General features: G+C 39.3%; 1 protein-coding gene across 1 annotated transcript in view; it reads right to left on the bottom strand.

Moving 5' to 3' along the window:
* The window catches only part of ZBTB10 (zinc finger and BTB domain containing 10), a 46,244-nt gene that overhangs the window by 21,814 nt on the left and 17,778 nt on the right, over positions 1-6,652 (bottom strand). The window lies entirely within an intron of this gene.

A 6,652-nucleotide genomic window follows, 5' to 3' on the forward strand; every position in this document is an offset into this window, starting at 1 on the left:
GTACTTGTTATTCTTAACCCACGTATATAAAAGACTCAGGAGCCTCTCTTTCTGAAGATTTAACTAGATGATTCTTACATATCCAAACACTTATTCTTCCCTAGAAATCTCCACTTCAACAAATAAGCAGAATCCTGATAACTGACTAAATGTTTTCTCATGCTGAGATAAGAATACCTAAGGCTTAGAGCTGTATCTCCCAAACTGTCTTGAATGTTTTAAAGAAAACATGTTGCCAGAGTAGATATAATAGCAGATCCATTTCTTATGCAGTTCTACAAATTAAACATTTACCTTCTACTTTCTAACTGGGGCAGGTTTAGGATTAAACAGAAACAGTATCAGATGGCAAGTAGACAATACTGCAGACGACCAAAAGAAATACTTAAGCTTCAATTAAATTACTTAAGTAAGACTTTCTTGAATCAAACTTCACTGAAACTTTCCAGTGGCAACACCTTTAACTGGTACATATTTTACAGATGCAGCCTTTTTAAGACGTGATCTCAAACACAGCTTCAAAATGTTGCTAAAAGCTGACATTATCAGCCAGAAATAAGTCATTTTAAAAATTAGTTCAGACGGTGAGAGGCTGGTAAGCATCAAGAGATCTGAACCGGATTTTAGAGCATTTAGAAAATGATGCTTCAGAGCAGCTAGGGGAAAGCAGAAAACAACACAGACTGGCATACTTGAGACCATACTTATATGGGTTGACATATGCTGCCATCAAGAGCAGAGACTACAGCAGAGTCTATTTTATACTGGATCTCCAATATTTCTCTTCTTCCCTAACAAATAAGGAGAGTTCAAAAGTGGATGGCTCCAATATGGTTTAGGATGAGAGAAGATCAGATTTTGCAAGCTACAACACTATTTTCTCCCCACATTTAATAAAACATCTCACTGATTTGGGAGCTAGAGGTACTGTTAAAGCTCAACAGCCTCAACATTATAGGTCAAAATCAGCATTAAGAAGGTAAATGTTAACACTGTCATGACCCCATAATCTATACCGGGGCTAAAATATATGGTGCAGAAAAGCACTACCCTTAATTTGGGACTACAGCAGAAACCAGGTATATATACTAAAAAAGTAGTTTTCTACCACACAGGAATTAGTAGATTAAATCACCACAAATCATAATCCCAGTGTGGATCACTGGAATGACAACTGAGGCTGTAACTACATCTAAAATGCTGTTTACATCTATAAGCAGTCAATAATGCCCAGTATAACCAAAACAGAAACTGCCATTTCAGCATCTCCTGAGAAATCATTTCAGTTTGCTATCACATTCAAGTTGCTTCTGAATCTCTACCCTTCTCAGACAAACAGTTCAGTGAAGAGGTAGGAATAAAAGCAATTAGGCTTCTATGTAAAAACAAGCAACCGTTCCTTATGCAGCGTCAGCTCAGTTTTTTTCTGATAAACCCCAAGCACTCCTTCAGATCAGAGCTCTGAAACAGAGTATGCCTCAAACATATGACAGCCAAGTCTGTCACTCTTAGTTCTCAGCAGATTTCAGATCTGGACTAGCTTCCTGTCAATCCAGCAATGGAGCACTGCATAGTTTCAAAACACCAATTACACTGACGTTGGATCAGATTAAGATGAAAATTATGGTACCCTGAAGTGTTGTCACTCTCATCAATCATCAGTGACTTGCACCTCACACAGTAAGTGTTAGGTAGATGCTATGATAGCTGCCAATTTCATTCTCTGAGAACACGTTAAATACCACATAAATTAAAAAAAAAAAAAACACACACACACACACACAAAAAAAACCCCAAAACCAAAAAAAACCACCTCACAACAATCTGCAGCAGTTCTTCAATTTTGACAAGCGTCTGATTAAAGAATGGAGATAGAGTACATTTTAACTGAGCAAGTATACATACCCAGTCAAGCTGGGGTGAAAAAAAAAAATTGATTTTTACAATGTGTTTTTTTTTGTTTCCTGAGAAAAGGATAAGCCAGTATGATAAAGAAGATGCAGATCACAAATGCAATACAGAAACGCAAGACTGAAATCTTAACTTATGAGCAGACCAGAAGGTTGAAGGGAAAAAAAAAAAAAGATATTACATAACTGATGCCCAAGCTATAGGGGTATGTGTTGGGGGAAGAGATCAGTCTCACAGGTTTACTGAAACATTTTTAAAACTAACTGCAGTATTAGAAACAACTGTTTAACTGCTGGTACGGAAGCAGCTAACCCTAATGCCACAACTCAAATGAAATAGAGTCCTGACATCCGAACAGTTACCAAACATATGTACACCAAGTGTGACAAGTAGAACTGACATTTGCTATGAGGAAAATGAAAAAAAACCAAATTATATCACTTAGAGTGTTTTAAACATTTGCACAGGAAAAAATACTATACAGTTCAACAGGAAGCAAGGTGCAGAAAATAATTACAGGAACACAGTATATTTGCAAACTTCTGTTATTGACACAGTACATCCTCTGTTCTGTTTTTCTGATGAGAACCACAAAGTAATGGGATTTGCTCAGATGTCAATTATATTTTCAGAATACAGACCATGTATTCCCATCACCTATCTCAACGTCAAACCACCTTATCCTTTTAATAAAAACTAGTAAGAAATTTAAGATAAGAATCAGCACAATTTCATTTCAATTTATGGAATTTACTGCATTCTAACTCAAAAAGTTCTTTCAGTGGGTGAGATTGAGAAGCAGTCTAATAGAACAGAGACTCAAGGAAACTAATATTATGCTCAGTTTTGAATAGCTGAGATCTCCTGAATACACACAAAGATGTATTACTATTTTATATGTATAATTCAATAATTAAACTTGCCTAAAAGCTAATAGGAGCAGAAACAGATGATCAAAAACTGCTATAAGAAACCTGTTTTTCTTTCTCCTCCTGTTCCATCAGCATATTCTGTCCCTCGGAAAAGAACAGCAAGGGCAGGAAGAAGAAAAAAAATACCCAAACCAATCTAACCACAGATTCTTTCTCAGTTGTATGTATATGAAAAGTAATTATGCCACATTTTTGTAATCCCATCCCCACTACCACATCTTACTGTACAGCAGGTTCCCTATGCCCCCAAATTAATTCTTGCCCTGACAAATGGATATTCCAAGAAAATAAGCTATTAGTAGCTCCTTAACCACATGCAGCTACAGAGGAAAAGGATCTCAAAATGATGCCCCGCTGCCATTGTACAAGCCATAGCATCTCTCACAGAAAACTCAGCAATTTAAAATTGTTCCATTAATATCAAATTGAGGAGTTCAAGATGAGGTAAGAACACTACATGAAAATACAGTAAATAATAGTACTTACTCTGACTTCCTCCTCAACATTTTGCTCTGCTAAGAGTAAGTTAAGAAGTTAACTTAGAACACTGTAATGTAACTTACATCTGAAGCACGACTTACATTCATCACTGCTCACATAAAGCAAATAATTACAGTTCACATGGAAAAAATAACACATCAAAGGCCTTCCTCCTTTTGGAGGACTTCTGCTTTAAACCAACATGCCTGTTAGGCTGGAGAAAGCTTTTCTGGCAGTATTTCCAAAGCTTAGTTTCAAATGATGTCCAGAGAATTGTTTTAAGAAGCTGGTTTGAGAGTAGGAACCCCCAGCAGCCAATAAGTCTGCATTTTATGGACCTAAATTCATCAAAGAATTAAAATATTTTGCAGTGGTTTCCCAGTAAGCATCCATTTCTTAAAATTTTTGCAATACAACAGTCCATTTATTAAAAAACAAAGGTAATTCAAGTTGATGATAGATTTCCTTAAGCTTTAATATGGAGACAGATTATTTTAAAAATTGGAATAGAAAAAAAGCCAAGAATTTGGTCTTAGAGAAAAGTATCAGCTGACAGCTCAATACCCTTGAATTACAGCAGCTGCAACCACTTGTGATGTATTTTGGCATTCCAAATTAAATGTATCCCAAAAATAAACTGAAATCATCACTCATTTCTTCACGAGTGTAATATCCAACAGACCTATAGAAACTTCCACTGCTTTACTGCCTTAACACCTACAATTTCCTTTCTGCACTTGAACAGTGGCACTTTGCCATATGTTTATTAGCAGCTGCTAAACATGCCCTGCAGTTGAGGCTTGTCAAGTCCAGAATACATGTGTGCTGTCTCTAACACAAAGGCTGAAAGATCTCTCCAAAGTTTCATTAAATCTAAACGGCTTTGCTGCCGCATTATGTATGTTGGAAATACAGTCAGGGTACAAATTACCTACTTTTGTTCCAAGGATCTGCTATCATGGCATTAAGGAAAAAAATGGGGCTATTGTTTTGGTATTAATTTAAACATACGTATCAAAAGAAATTCAAGTGCCATTAAAAGTATGAAAGGATACGGAAATTAAACATAGAAGTGGAAAGAAAACAGAGATTCTTAATCAGATTTTTGATAAAGCAAGTGTAACCTGGAAGTGCACCACAAAGAAAACTACACTGACTCCTGAAAAAACGCAATTCCTTCCCTCCAAAATGTAGTTGCAGAGGGATGCACAGAGGACTGTTTTCCACTTGAAAACACCAATCTCTGTACAGCTACCTTTACCCAAACCTTATCTTTAATACAATGCAAAAGAACCACTGACTCATCTATCCTACCATTTAGTTTATTATTACAACTACTACAAATACTTTTTCTTAAATCATCAGCAGTATAAAAGCAGAGGCTCATTTTTACAAAGCTTCCCATGACAATGAAAGGTCTTCAAATAAACACTTACAGTCTTCAAATACATACTTATATTAACTCTTAGGCTACTGTGATAACAAGCCAATATTCTGTCCTCCTTCCTACTCTCCTGGTATTTAACAGTTCTACAGCAGACTAGGGATAGGAGGACAGAAAGAGCAAACTAGTAAATTAACTAGGAAAAAATGCTTGGAATTGGTTTTATTTAAATGCACGTTAAATGGAGTGAGAAAATTCCAAAGGCGGCAGGAATTAGCAGCATCTACTAACACAGGAGGCTACACAGTGACAGAACATACCTCTACATGGTTAATCATTCACAACTCGAAGTCAGGAACTAGGCAACAAGACAGTAAGGAATATGCTGTGATAACGTTATGCAAAAATTAACATTTTCAGATACAAAGAGGTAAAAGAAACTAAGAATGAAAGTTTCATAATTAGAAACAAGTTACTGAAAGTGTGTTTGGCTAAAACACTGCAGAGTGAATAGCAAACGCAGATTGGACGACCTACTGCTGTGAAAGTAACAGTAGCTGCCTCAGAAACACACTCACTGAAAAGGCAGTATTAATCACGAAGGTGAATGTTGCATTTGTAAATCCAAAAATAATATTTTTGATAACCTGTATTTGTGCACCATAAGGTTCTTCTTGCAGTCCCGCAGCCGTTTCACGTAAAACTTGCATACCTTTTCCAAGTAGCTCTAAGAAAACCTACGTTCACCTAACATTTTATCAGTCATCCCGATATCCTACCCAAACATTTGAATCACAGCTCTTGTCCAAGGTACCCTGAGCTCCTTAAAGCGCTCAAGCACTAAACTCAGTATAATTACCGCGTTACATTTCGGGCTCCAGACAAAGCTATACAACCAAGGTGAGTGTCGTAACTAAAACTGAGTTCTAAATGGGGAAAATCGGAGCGATGGGGGATTAATTCCGGCTAACAGCCTAACAATTCAAGGACTGGCCTAACCTGAAGCACACTAGCTAATGCCCCGAGGCAAGTTTAAGAGGCGATCGAGCGAACGAACTTTCATCCTAAGAGAAAAGGCTGCAGAACGCTGCGGATTCCGAACGAGTATTCTTTAGGGGCTTTTCATCCACGTATGTTCTAGAGCAAGCTCTGCCTCATTCATGAGAGCAGCCAAGAAACGCGATGATTTTAAGTTCAGCCAGAACGGGAAGAAGAGTTTCACTACTCCTAAAGCGTTAGAGGAGCTCTGGCATAGTAACACGGCTTTCAGGAAACCGCATGTTTATCTCAAACACACACCAAGCGACTGCAAACTTCTTACTCAGCAACTCAATCCAAGGCAACGCAATCGGCAAAAAAAGATTTAAATGCGAGGAACTTGAGTATACGGAGTTATCCGATTAGCGCACCACGGCCGTACCGCTAAGCGCGGTATCGCAATTCCAATTTCACGCTAGCGAGTCCCAGTTTCACAGGCGGTCGCTGGCCGGACACTGCCCTCCCTCCGCCCGTACCGCAGGAGGAAGTTGTAACGAGCGTATTTAAATCAGTGCTGTGACACTGGGATTCCTGCGCAACTTTTTTTCCCACATCGCCGGCTTAGCTTCACGAGATAAACAGATGAACGAATGGAAGCGGCACACACCAGCGCCAGACGGATAACGGGAACCGGGCACAGACACGAACAGCCACGGCTCGGGCTGTGTTTGTGTGCCTGCGTGCCACGTGCCCGCCCGCATCCAGCGCGACAGCCGCCCCAAATCCCAGAGTGAGGGGGCTCCTCTCCCGCTCCGGAGTCGGCGACAGAGACCACTGCGGTGTGCCCAGCCCCCCGGGCAACAACCGCCACCATGGGCAGTCACGCAAAAAAAGTTCACACACGTGGGCACGGAAAATCCCCACCTATACGAAAGGGGAAGCCGGGACCGCCCCGTCCCTCCCCGCC

This window comes from Manacus vitellinus, unplaced genomic scaffold (genome assembly GCF_001715985.3).
Source record: "Manacus vitellinus isolate BGI_N305 unplaced genomic scaffold, ASM171598v3 scaffold_1_pilon, whole genome shotgun sequence".
In the NCBI taxonomy this organism is placed as follows: Eukaryota; Metazoa; Chordata; class Aves; order Passeriformes; family Pipridae; genus Manacus; species Manacus vitellinus.